Genomic DNA, 13,802 nt, shown 5'->3' on the forward strand with positions numbered 1-13,802 from the left:
TAGTCCTATCTAGTTTGAAAAATGCAAACTAGAACTACACAAGGTTTTACTCTTGTCAGTTCAAACCTAACACTTTCTACCAAGCTCAATCCAAAAAATAGGCCTCACACACACAAGAATAAACATGGCTTGAAAGAAGGTTTGGTTAGGGGTAGGGAAACTGATTTAAAAGTGAAATCAGCTACTTGGATCAACAAGAGTGGCAAAAGGAGAAAGATGATCCAAATAAGTATATGGTATCCATGAGTTAAGCAATGCATACATTGATAATTAACAGTCAATATTAGGTTCTTATAGATAGGAAATGGCATCAAATCACAACATGCTTCAATTTAGACCAAATGCAATTCAGGAATTCAAGGCTTGGTTCAATCTTATGCTTCTAACCACTCAACTAGCATCAAAGTACTATTAACTTGGGCATTGATCCTAGTCTAGTGAATTAAGCAAGCTAACAAGGAAAAACTCATCATAGATCCCTAATGCAAACAGTCCTATATGATAAACAAAATACTTAAATATGCAATGCAAACTACATGAACACTCTTTCTTTATAAAGATTTTTGCAAAAAATTTTCAAATTTTTATGGTTTTCCTATGCCTTAGATGATTATGCAAGTGCTAACATGATGATGATAAAAATTTGAAATAAGAAAACAAAACACAACATCAAATGCTATCTCAAACCCTCCCCCAAACTTAAATCACACAGTCCCTTGTGTGAAAGAAATTTGATTGAGGATTCAAGACTTAAAACAAAACACAACATATGAAATGCTATGGTATATACAATGGTAAGGTGATAATGTTACCTCAAGGATTGGAGAAGAAGCTGTCCACATCCTCCTGCATACTATCAAAGGTGTAGCTGGGGTCCTGCTGGTGACTGGAGGAAGGTGATTGGGGCAGCTCGACAATGCCAATCGACCGTGACTCGGTCGAGTGCATGTCCGAGTGGGGGGGGGTCGAGCTGGACCGCGAGTCTCCATATCTTGAGTCTAGTACTGCTGGTACTGATGGTATAGTGCTGGATCCATAAAGTATTGGGGTGGTATGGGGGGTAACCTGGATAGCCTGGATAAGCAGCTGGAGGTGGGAAGCCAAATGGTGGTCTAGGCTGGAACTCGGTCGAGTGGCTCCAAGGTGCTCGGTCGAGTGGGTGCTCGAGTGACCCGGTCGAATGCCTCGAAAACTGTTGTTCTTGGGTACTTGAGCTCCTCTTCCTCTGATTTGGCTCATACATTGAAGCCCTAGCTGGTTCCACAGGGTTTGCAACTCTTGAAAGTGCTCTAGTTGAGCCACTCCTCCTCAAAGGGCTTGATGGAGTTGGTGAAGAGTTTCCACTCTTCAAGTCAGCAACTTCCTTCTTCAGGCCTCTAATGGACTTAGCCATGTTGGTCACCTTCTTCTTGAGCTTGTCAAACCTCTTCCCATGCCATTTGTTCCACTTTTGCAGCAATGTCAACCTCTTGCTATGCTCTCTCACTCCTCTACTATCCCTTGGATTGGGCTCATAGTTCTCAAAGTAGAACTGCTCCTCTCCATCACCCATCTCTACATCTCCAACTGCATCAACTCTAGGCTGTACTACTCCATCAAATAAGTACTCATCAGCTGGCCAAAAATCAATGTTGGCTCCTTCTTGAATGGTAGTGAGCTCTTTGTTTGGTAGGATCACTTGTTTCTTCCCAACTGTTGGCAGCTCAAAGTTAAAGATATGGTTTCCTTGATGCATCTCCTTGGCTAGGATGAGTGTAGAGGTTAGGTAGCTGGAATCAATCCATCTTGGTGAGACCCCTTCTCCTCTAAGTGGAATGTTAGCAGCTTGAAGAATTGGAGTAATGATGCCTCCAATGGTAAGTGCTCCTCTTGAACCCTTGTTCTCAAGCTTGCCTACCCAACTTCTCAAATATATCATATGGTCTATCAGCACCATTGCAAGATCAGTCTCCACAGTGCTACCAAGGATGATGGTTCCATTCCTTGCTTGAAGAAGAACTCCATTGAGAGCCAAGTCAATCATCTTTAGCTCTCCCTCATTGATGTTTCCAGTTTCCTTCCTAGCAAAGAAGGTGTTGGCAAGAGCTTTGTGGTAGTACCTCAAGACTGGGCTCCTAATCCTTGAGCTCTTGGAGTTGGAGGATGAGTAGAGCTTGTTATCCCCAATGGTTTCCCACACAGCATACAGTTCTTCTCTTGGAACCATCAAGCTCCTATTGCTCCCAACCTCAAAACCAAACACATCAGCCAGCTTCTTCATTGAGAGCTCATGCTTCTTCCCTTTGATTGTGAAAGAAATGTGACCAGCTCCTACTACAGCATCCTTCCTCACTTATGTGTGCAGCTTGACAGTGGCTAGGAACTCACAACTTTCCTCTCTATACCCCTCCATACAAAGCCCCATGAACTTGGTAAGGCTGCTCTTCTCAAAGAAACACTCCACATCTTCATCAATGGCAAGCTTCTCCATGGTCTCCTTATGTGGATATCTGGTTCCCAAGAACTCCATCCTCATGAAAGCATCATAAAGCTGCTTCTTTGACAATCCACAAGACTCAGCTTCTCCATCATCCATTAGTTCTTCTTCCTCACTTTCTTCTTCCTCACTCTCACTTTCACTCCCCTCTTGTTCAACCTCAACAGCTGGCCTCTTTCCTTTGGCCCTTGCTCTCCTCATAAACTCACTGAGTGTTGGCTCCCTTTCCTCCTCTGATTCAGTTCTCTCAGGATCTTCCTCAACAGCTGGGTTTCTGGAACTCGCACGCTGGCTCGGTCGGTCACTCGGACGGCCACTCGGTCGAGTGCATGCTCGAGTGGGACGTCGAGTGGACCTTCCAGCATCCTCTCTTGATTCTAAATCAACATCATGACGACCCTTAGAGATTGCAGCTGCTTGCTTGGACTTCTTAGTGATCTTGGAAGACATTTTTGAACAAAAACTGAGAGGAATAAACTCAAAGCTTAAAGTTAATAGGTTAGTGACCCAAAAACTAGAAAGAACTAAGCTTTGAGCAAAAGATGAACTTGAGAGAGACTTTAAAGCTTGAATTTAGATATTTTGAGCAAATGAGAGAGTGTGAGAGGTATGATCTCGTGCTAGGAGTATATAAAGAAGCTAAGGGGACAAGGAGATAAGGGTGGAGCGTCCATACCATTCAAATTTGAAATGGAAATCTTTGACCTGCTTTTTGGCTACCACTCGACCCCACACTCGACCAGCATGTGGTCGAGCTCCTTGACCAATTTGAAATTTCAAAATTTTTCTTCCTTTTCTCCCTCCACTCGATCGTTCTAGAAGCTTGGAAACGAAATGGGCCTTAATCCTTACCCAGCTCGATCGAGTACCTCTCGTGGCCTGGTCGAGTGGGCTTGCGAACCTCCTTGCCCAAGTCCAAATCTCTTCTTACCCAACTACATTCTTAATAAAAAACCTGTCCAACAAAAACATAAAAGAAAACACATCAAAACTACTAACAAATTAAACCATATTTACAAAGGATACCTTAGGGACTTCCTCTCTAGTGAGCTTGTTTAAAGTCACTAAGCTTGACTTTGATTTCCTTCTTAGACTTGATCTAGATACCAAGGAGGTGATGAAATCCTCCCTGGAACCTCTTGGTCACTGTGAAGTTGATCCTTGATCACCTTACCCTTAGCACACAAACCATATTTCTTCTTGATTTTGAGCCTTGGTCTTGCTTTCCTCAAAGACCTCTTGTTCAGCTTTACTTGAAGATCCTCAACCATACTAGTCAACTCTTGAACTGACCTCTTAAGCTTTTCCACAGAATCCTCTTGAAGTGGGAGCTCAGCTTTTGGAGTTGCCTTATCACTTAACCCTTCTTGACCACCTTTGTCCTTGATAGTAAAAGGCTGGTCATCAATGGTGGGAAGGTTGGTTGGATTGTAGATATTGAACTTCATAACTACATCTTCAGCAATGTTCAAGGTCACAAGACCTTCCTTGACATCAATAACTGCTCCAACAGTAGCTAAGAATGGCCTCCCTAGTAAGATTGGATCTTCAGGCTCCTTGTCCATCTCTATCACCACAAAGTCAGTGTGGATCCTTGCTCTTCCTATCTTGATTGGGACATTCTCTAACCTCCCAACTACCTCTCTATTTGTCCCATCAGCTAGGCACACATGGAGTTTAGTAGATTTGAAGTCAGTTCTCCCAAGCTTTTGAGCTATGGAATATGGCATGACACTTGTTGAAGCTCCCAAATCACAAAGGCATTGATTGTAGTGGAGGTAACTGATTGTGCAAGGCAAGTAGACTGGCCCTGGATCCTTAAGCTTTATTGGAATGATCACTCCTCCAAGGTTCTCAAGATCCTTCTCATCTTGAGCTTCAGCCTTCTTCTTTGACAAATCAAGCAAAAAGTCTTTGTAGAGAGGATATGGATCATACTGTTCCAAGGCAGGTCCTCTCCCCTCTTCTTGGTAAGCAATGGTGATCTCTTGTATGGCCAACACTTCCTCAACCACAGCTTCTTCAATCACAACCACTTCCTTCAAAGCCTTCTCATCCTCTTGTTGCTTAGCCATCATCTCCTTTCTCTCAATGATTTCCCTAAGCTCCTTAATCTTTTGTGCTTTGAAACGTCCTGGGAATGGAAGAGGTGGCTTGTAAGCAGGAGGAGTGTACTTAGCAGGCTTGACAGCTTCTGACTGTCCAGCTCGATCGACCACTCTAGCACGCACTCGGTCGAGTGGCTGCTCGAGTCCATGGTCGAGCTCAGGTGCGAGCTCCAATTGCTTGTTACAAACATCACTTGGGGCTTCAGTAACTAATGAATTCCCCCAAACTTGAACTGCACTGTCCTCAGTGGCTTCTTCCTCATGAACTTGAATGGCTTTGGCTGTGAACTCCCTTGGATTTTGGACAGCTTTTCCAGGGAGTTGGTTGGGTTTTGGAGCTGAAGAAGAGGCTATGTTACTCTCCATGTACTTAACTCTGGAATTCAGACCCTCAAACTACATATTCAGATCATTGTATTGAGATGTGAGCCTTTGGTTTAGCTCAGCAAACTGTTTGGCTTCCTCTATCTTCCCTTGTGTTTGACCAATCAACAGCTGTTGTACCATGGCTCTAAGGTCTTGTTCCTGGCCTTGGTTAGTCTGAAACCCTGGTGGGGGACACAACTGGGGCTGGAACACCTGTTGCTGTTGTTTGGGGACATAGTTTTGGTGTTGTTGAGGCTGTTGAGGAAGGTAGACTTGATCTTGTGGGTTGGCCACATTTGTGCTCCTATAGGACAGATTATTGTTCCTAAACCCTCCTTGGTTATAACCCTTGAAACCTCCTTGGTTTTGCATATAGCATAACTCAGCAAACTCATTCTCTCCCTCTTGAACTGGAGGCTCCTCTTCACTAACAAAGTGAATAGACTTTTGCTGACTTAACAAGATCCTATCAAGCTTTTCATTCACCATTTTCAGATCCTTCCTGTACTTGTCTTCTTGATCAGTTGATGATGACCTTATGGTTCTGTCATAGTCCTCATTGTAGTTCCCATCAGACTGTGCAAGGTTCTCTACTAACTCCCAGCCTTCTTCCACATTCTTATTGAGGAAGTTTCCATTGGAGGCTGTATCAAGAAGCATTCTGAACTTGGGAAGCACTCCTCTATACCATGTGCTCAACAAAGACTCCACACTGAAACCATGGTGAGGACACTGAGTTTGGTATCCCTTGAATCTCTCCCAAGCTTCACAAAAGCTTTCATTACTCCTTTGAGCAAATCCAGAGATCTCATTCCTTAGTCTTGCTGTCCTAGCATTGGAGAAAAACTTGGCCAAGAAAGCCTTCTTGCATGCATCCCAAGTAGTGATTGCACCAGTAGGGAGAGTCTTTTCCCATAAATGAGCCTTGTCCCCAAGTGAGAAAGGGAACAACCTCAGCTTGAAACCATCTTCACTTACTCCATTGATCTTGGTAAGACCACAGATTCTGTCAAACTCATCAAGATGATCTAGTGGATCCTCCATAGGCAATCCATGGAATTTATTGGCCTGAATCATTGAGATCAATCCACTCTTCATCTCAAAGTTGTTGTTGGCAACAGTTGGTGGCACAATGCCAGCTCTTTGGTTGTGAGTGTTGGGTGCATCTCCAGCACCAATGTTCCTTGGTCTCTGAACCTGATCCTGTTGATCCATAGCTACTATAACCTCTTGTTGTTGCTGAACAACTCTCCTTTGCTTAGCTCCTAAACTCTTGGTCTTGTTGTTGATGTTGTCAATAGGCCTAAGAAGATTGTCCTTTCCTTTAGACCTTGTGTGCATTAACAGACACAAACGATTTTTGCTAGGCAAGCGACTGAGCACAGGCTCAAGTAGGAGGTCAAGTCGACTGGAAAATGATGGTTATAGAGATCCGGCTTCTGGCTCGAGCAGGTGCTCGATCACCACACGGTCGAGTGATGGTCGAGTGACTGGTCGAGTGGTACCTGAAATGGAACTTCAACCCAGAAACAGAAGATTCGAGTACAGCAACCTCACAAGCGTATAAAAGAACTTAATCTTAGACGAATATGGATCCTAAATGTCACAAAAACACACTCAAATGGACAACAACGCCAAATTGAAACATGATTTATATAGTGGTGTGAATGATGATGTATGCAATGGTGAGATATGAATGGAATGATGGATGGGTGTTTCAATTCCCCTTATGCTATTGCAGTACAAGAGGTATCAATCCTAAATGAGTGTTTGTGAACAATTAAGATATGCATATGAATCTAAGTTAAGACAAATGTAAATATTGTTTGTCACTAAGAATCCTAGGAAGAAAATGTAAAATGCAGAAAATAAACTACAAGAACTAACAACTAGATGCAAATGAAACTGAATGATTGAAACAGTGATAAAGCAAGAACAGAAACAGAGACTACTACTAATGAACTAATGCAAGATAATTAATGAACTGAAAACTAAATGTATGCAACTGGAATGAAACAGGAATGAAACAAGACAAGCACAAATCATAGACACAGAGTTCTGGGGATGAACTCGAGCAGCACTCGACCGAGTGTAGGTCGAGTAGGTGGTCGAGCTAGACTAGACGCAGAAACAGAGCAATGCAATAAAAACAGAGTAATGCTAAATCCAATCAAACAACAAGCAAGCAACAAGATTAGGACTAAGATTTCAATAAACAAAGAAGGTCCTGAGGATGGATTCATGGGATGGACTAATCATTGTGGTTATCTAACTTGGTCAACAAATCTCAAGCAAACTTTGAGCTAACCTCTAGACATATTAATCTAAGACAAGTTTCTCCCACTCTCATGGTCAAGAAACAATCAAACCTATGCAATTCTAGACTTGTTCTCACACAGTAAAGAATCTACACAAGCAGGCATTAAGCAATACATCTCAAACCAAACAAGACCTCTAATCTCTTAGCAAGCCTAATGGTAAGCTCTAGATCTAGCCTTATCTATGCTTCCTAAACATTGGTGTGATGCTAAGAAGCTTGAAATCAGACTCTACCCTCTCAGATATAGAATCAGCATTAAGATCATCTACCCTGGAAGAGATCTACAACAATCAAGCTTGACCAAGTCACACAAACCACAAGATCAATCCATCCTAACCCATCCTCAAGATCCTAAGGAAACTACTCACAACAATACATGGTGATCAAAGTCAAAAACCCAGAAAATATTGAAACTTGCATTATTAGAAAGATTAAACAAAGATCTTCAATATTGATGAAAGGATGAAACTCAAATTCTCAATATCTTGAAAGTTATAGAACCAACAAAATATAAGAATCTAGTCTTCTTTCATAAGGAAGTACAAGATCTTAAAAATAAAAATGCAAAAGGAATAAAACTAAAAAAGGTAAAAACTAGGTTTAGGGAATATCTAAAAAGTTGCACACTTTGGTGGCTGCAGGTACAAGGCCTTATATAGGTGAGGAGGTAGAAGCCCTAAAAATAGAAAAAGTCAAAGTAGTCAACAGCTCGGTCAACTCGACCAGTGCTCGGTCGAGTCCATGGTCGAGCTGGCTTCTCTCGTGCACACTCCACTCGGTCGAGTCCATCTACCCACTCGGTCGAGTGCTTGGTCGAGTTGAACTCTGGACCTTGGTTCTTCAGCCTTAACTCTCTTGCTTTCCCTTCAAGATTGCTTCACTTCTCTTCAGGATTGTTTCCATGCTCCTTAAGCTCCAAAATCACCTGTTTATGCATGAAAAGATGCAAATGCAATGCAACTAAACTCTAATGCATGATTAGTCCTAAAGCTACACAATAATGATGAAAATGGCTAGCAAAAGATGCAAAAGATGTGAATAAACTAAGGGAAAACATGGTAAAATATATGAACATCATCTAAACACTCCAAATTCATCCCGAACTCTTACAATTAGTCAAATGCATTGGAATGTCACACATTCTGACCCTAGAAACAGTAACGAAGCTGTTTACTGCTTCGAATCAATGTTTTCTCGGTTTTAGCCTCTTTCAAGACAAAATGGGCAAAAGTGGTGTCTAAACACTCCAAATTCAACCCGACCTCTTATAATTAGTCGAATGCATTGGATTGTTACATATTTTGAACCTAGAAAGAGTAACGTAGCTGTTTCCTGCTTCGAATCAATGTTTTCTCCCGGGTTTAGCCTGTTTTCTTGGTTTAATCCTGTTTTGGGATAAAACGGGTTTAAGTGTTGTCTAAACACTCCAAATTCATCTCGAACTCTTACAATTAGTCAAATGCATTGGATTGTCACACATTATGACCCTAGAACAGTAACAAAGCTGTTTACTGCTTCGAAACAATGTTTTCTCGGTTTTAGCCTATTTCAGGACAAAATGGGTAAAAGTGGTGTCTAAACACTCCAAATTCAACCCTAACTCTTATAATTAGTCTAATGCATTGGATTGTTACATATTTTGAACCTAGAAAGAGTAACGTAGCTGTTTCCTGCTTCGAATGAATGTTTTCTCTCGGTTTTAGCCAGTTTTCTCGGTTTAAGCATGTTTTTAGATAAAACGGGTTTAAGTGTTGTCTAAACACTCCAAATTCATTCCGAACTCTTACAATTAGTAAATTGCATTGGATTGTCACACATTCTGACCCTAGAGACAGTAATAAGCTGTTTACTGCTTCGAATCAATGGTTTCTTGGTTTTAGTCTGTTTCGGGACAAAATGGGTAAAAGTGATGTCTAAACACTCCAAATTCAACCCGAACTCTTATAATTAGTCTAATGCATTGGATTGTTACATATTTTGACCCTAGAAAGAGTAACATAGCTGTTTACTGCTTCGAATCAATGTTTTCTCTTGGTTTTAGCCAGTTTTCTCGGTTTAAGCATGTTTTTAGATAAAATGGGTTTAAGTGTTGTCTAAACACTCCAAATTCATCCCGAACTCTTACAATTAGTCAAATGCATTGGATTGTCACACTTTCTGACCCTAGAAACGGTAACAAAGCAGTTTACTGCTTCGAATCAATGTTTTCTCGGTTTTAGCCGGTTTCGGGACAAAATGGGTAAAAGTGGTGTCTAAACACTCCAAATTCAACCCGACCTCTTATAATTAGTCTAATGCATTGGATTGTTACATATTTTGAACCTAGAAAGAGTAACGTAGCTGTTTCCTGCTTCGAATCAATGTTTTCTCCCGGGTTTAGCCTGTTTTCTTGGTTTAATCCTGTTTTGGGATAAAACGGGTTTAAGTGTTGTCTAAACACTCCAAATTCATCCCGAACTCTTACAATTAGTCAAATGCATTGGAATGTCACACATTCTGACCCTAGAAACAGTAACGAAGCTGTTTACTGCTTCGAAACAATGTTTTCTCGGTTTTAGCCTATTTCGGGACAAAATGGGTAAAAGTGGTGTCTAAACACTCCAAATTCAACCCGAACTCATATAATTAGTCTAATGCATTGGATTGTTACATATTTTGAACCTAGAAAGAGTAACGTAGCTGTTTCCTGCTTCGAATGAATGTTTTCTCTCGGTTTTAGCCAGTTTTCTCGGTTTAAGCATGTTTTTAGATAAAACGGGTTTAAGTGTTGTCTAAACACTCCAAATTCATTCCGAACTCTTACAATTAGTAAATTGCATTGGATTGTCACACATTCTGACCCTAGAGACAGTAATAAGCTGTTTACTGCTTCAAATCAATGTTTTCTTGGTTTTAGTCTGTTTCGGGAAAAAATGGGTAAAAGTGATGTCTAAACACTCCAAATTCAACCCGAACTCTTATAATTAGTCTAATGCATTGGATTGTTACATATTTTGACCCTAGAAAGAGTAACATAGCTGTTTACTGCTTCGAATCAATGTTTTCTCTTGGTTTTAGCCAGTTTTCTCGGTTTAAGCATGTTTTTAGATAAAACGGGTTTAAGTGTTGTCTAAACACTCCAAATTCATCCCGAACTCTTACAATTAGTCAAATGCATTGGATTGTCACACTTTCTGACCCTAGAAACGGTAACAAAGCAGTTTACTGCTTCGAATCAATGTTTTCTCGGTTTTAGCCGGTTTCGGGACAAAATGGGTAAAAGTGGTGTCTAAACACTCCAAATTCAACCCGACCTCTTATAATTAGTCTAATGCATTGGATTGTTACATATTTTGAACCTAGAAAGAGTAACGTAGCTGTTTCCTGCTTCGAATCAATGTTTTCTCCCGGGTTTAGCCTGTTTTCTTGGTTTAATCCTGTTTTGGGATAAAACGGGTTTAAGTGTTGTCTAAACACTCCAAATTCATCCCGAACTCTTACAATTAGTCAAATGCATTGGAATGTCACACATTCTGACCCTAGAAACAGTAACAAAGCTGTTTACTGCTTCGAAACAATGTTTTCTTGGTTTTAGCCTATTTCAGGACAAAATGGGTAAAAGTGGTGTCTAAACACTCCAAATTCAACCCTAACTCTTATAATTAGTCTAATGCATTGGATTGTTACATATTTTGAACCTAGAAAGAGTAACGTAGCTGTTTCCTGCTTCGAATGAATGTTTTCTCTCGGTTTTAGCCAGTTTTCTCGGTTTAAGCATGTTTTTAGATAAAACGGGTTTAAGTGTTGTCTAAACACTCCAAATTCATTCCGAACTCTTACAATTAGTAAATTGCATTGGATTGTCACACATTCTGACCCTAGAGACAGTAATAAGCTGTTTACTGCTTCGAATCAATGGTTTCTTGGTTTTAGTCTGTTTCAGGACAAAATGGGTAAAAGTGATGTCTAAACACTCCAAATTCAACCCGAACTCTTATAATTAGTCTAATGCATTGGATTGTTACATATTTTGACCCTAGAAAGAGTAACATAGCTGTTTACTGCTTCGAATCAATGTTTTCTCTTGGTTTTAGCCAGTTTTCTCGGTTTAAGCATGTTTTTAGATAAAACGGGTTTAAGTGTTGTCTAAACACTCCAAATTCATCCCGAACTCTTACAATTAGTCAAATGCATTGGATTGTCACACTTTCTGACCCTAGAAACGGTAACAAAGCAGTTTACTGCTTCGAATCAATGTTTTCTCGGTTTTAGCCGGTTTCGGGACAAAATGGGTAAAAGTGGTGTCTAAACACTCCAAATTCAACCCGACCTCTTATAATTAGTCTAATGCATTGGATTGTTACATATTTTGAACCTAGAAAGAGTAACGTAGCTGTTTCCTGCTTCGAATCAATGTTTTCTCCCGGGTTTAGCCTGTTTTCTTGGTTTAATCCTGTTTTGGGATAAAACGGGTTTAAGTGTTGTCTAAACACTCCAAATTCATCCCGAACTCTTACAATTAGTCAAATGCATTGGAATGTCACACATTCTGACCCTAGAAACAGTAACAAAGCTGTTTACTGCTTCGAAACAATGTTTTCTCGGTTTTAGCCTATTTCAGGACAAAATGGGTAAAAGTGGTGTCTAAACACTCCAAATTCAACCCTAACTCTTATAATTAGTCTAATGCATTGGATTGTTACATATTTTGAACCTAGAAAGAGTAACGTAGCTGTTTCCTGCTTCGAATGAATGTTTTCTCTCGGTTTTAGCCAGTTTTCTCGGTTTAAGCATGTTTTTAGATAAAACGGGTTTAAGTGTTGTCTAAACACTCCAAATTCATTCCGAACTCTTACAATTAGTAAATTGCATTGGATTGTCACACATTCTGACCCTAGAGACAGTAATAAGCTGTTTACTGCTTCGAATCAATGGTTTCTTGGTTTTAGTCTGTTTCGGGACAAAATGGGTAAAAGTGATGTCTAAACACTCCAAATTCAACCCGAACTCTTATAATTAGTCTAATGCATTGGATTGTTACATATTTTGACCCTAGAAAGAGTAACATAGCTGTTTACTGCTTCGAATCAATGTTTTCTCTTGGTTTTAGCCAGTTTTCTCGGTTTAAGCATGTTTTTAGATAAAACGGGTTTAAGTGTTGTCTAAACACTCCAAATTCATCCCGAACTCTTACAATTAGTCAAATGCATTGGATTGTCACACTTTCTGACCCTAGAAACGGTAACAAAGCAGTTTACTGCTTCGAATCAATGTTTTCTCGGTTTTAGCCGGTTTCGGGACAAAATGGGTAAAAGTGGTGTCTAAACACTCCAAATTCAACCCGACCTCTTATAATTAGTCTAATGCATTGGATTGTTACATATTTTGAACCTAGAAAGAGTAACGTAGCTGTTTCCTGCTTCGAATCAATGTTTTCTCCCGGGTTTAGCCTGTTTTCTTGGTTTAATCCTGTTTTGGGATAAAACGGGTTTAAGTGTTGTCTAAACACTCCAAATTCATCCCGAACTCTTACAATTAGTCAAATGCATTGGAATGTCACACATTCTGACCCTAGAAACAGTAACAAAGCTGTTTACTGCTTCGAAACAATGTTTTCTCGGTTTTAGCCTATTTCAGGACAAAATGGGTAAAAGTGGTGTCTAAACACTCCAAATTCAACCCTAACTCTTATAATTAGTCTAATGCATTGGATTGTTACATATTTTGAACCTAGAAAGAGTAACGTAGCTGTTTCCTGCTTCGAATGAATGTTTTCTCTCGGTTTTAGCCAGTTTTCTCGGTTTAAGCATGTTTTTAGATAAAACTGGTTTAAGTGTTGTCTAAACACTCCAAATTCATTCCGAACTCTTACAATTAGTAAATTGCATTGGATTGTCACACATTCTGACCCTAGAGACAGTAATAAGCTGTTTACTGCTTCGAATCAATGGTTTCTTGGTTTTAGTCTGTTTCGGGACAAAATGGGTAAAAGTGATGTCTAAACACTCCAAATTCAACCCGAACTCTTATAATTAGTCTAATGCATTGGATTGTTACATATTTTGACCCTAGAAAGAGTAACATAGCTGTTTACTGCTTCGAATCAATGTTTTCTCTTGGTTTTAGCCAGTTTTCTCGGTTTAAGCATGTTTTTAGATAAAACGGGTTTAAGTGTTGTCTAAACACTCCAAATTCATCCCGAACTCTTACAATTAGTCAAATGCATTGGATTGTCACACTTTCTGACCCTAGAAACGGTAACAAAGCAGTTTACTGCTTCGAATCAATGTTTTCTCGGTTTTAGCCGGTTTCGGGACAAAATGGGTAAAAGTGGTGTCTAAACACTCCAAATTCAACCCGACCTCTTATAATTAGTCTAATGCATTGGATTGTTACATATTTTGAACCTAGAAAGAGTAACATAGCTGTTTCCTGCTTCGAATCAATGTTTTCTCCCGGGTTTAGCCTGTTTTCTTGGTTTAATCCTGTTTTGGGATAAAACGGGTTTAAGTGTTGTCTAAACACTCCAAATTCATCCCGAACTCTTACAATT

At 40.1% G+C, this 13,802-nt stretch overlaps 1 non-coding gene across 1 annotated transcript; it reads left to right on the forward strand.

Annotated features, from left to right (window-relative positions):
• Positions 1-5,665: 5,665 nt before the first annotated feature.
• Positions 5,666-5,772, forward strand: LOC147947536 (small nucleolar RNA R71). Its single transcript, XR_015595594.1, has one exon. It is a non-coding gene; the product is annotated as a small nucleolar RNA R71 (small nucleolar RNA).
• Positions 5,773-13,802: the final 8,030 nt, after the last annotated feature.

Source organism: Camelina sativa, chromosome 3 (assembly GCF_030686135.1).
Source record: "Camelina sativa cultivar CO46 ecotype springtype chromosome 3, ASM3068613v1".
Classification (NCBI taxonomy): Eukaryota; Viridiplantae; Streptophyta; class Magnoliopsida; order Brassicales; family Brassicaceae; genus Camelina; species Camelina sativa.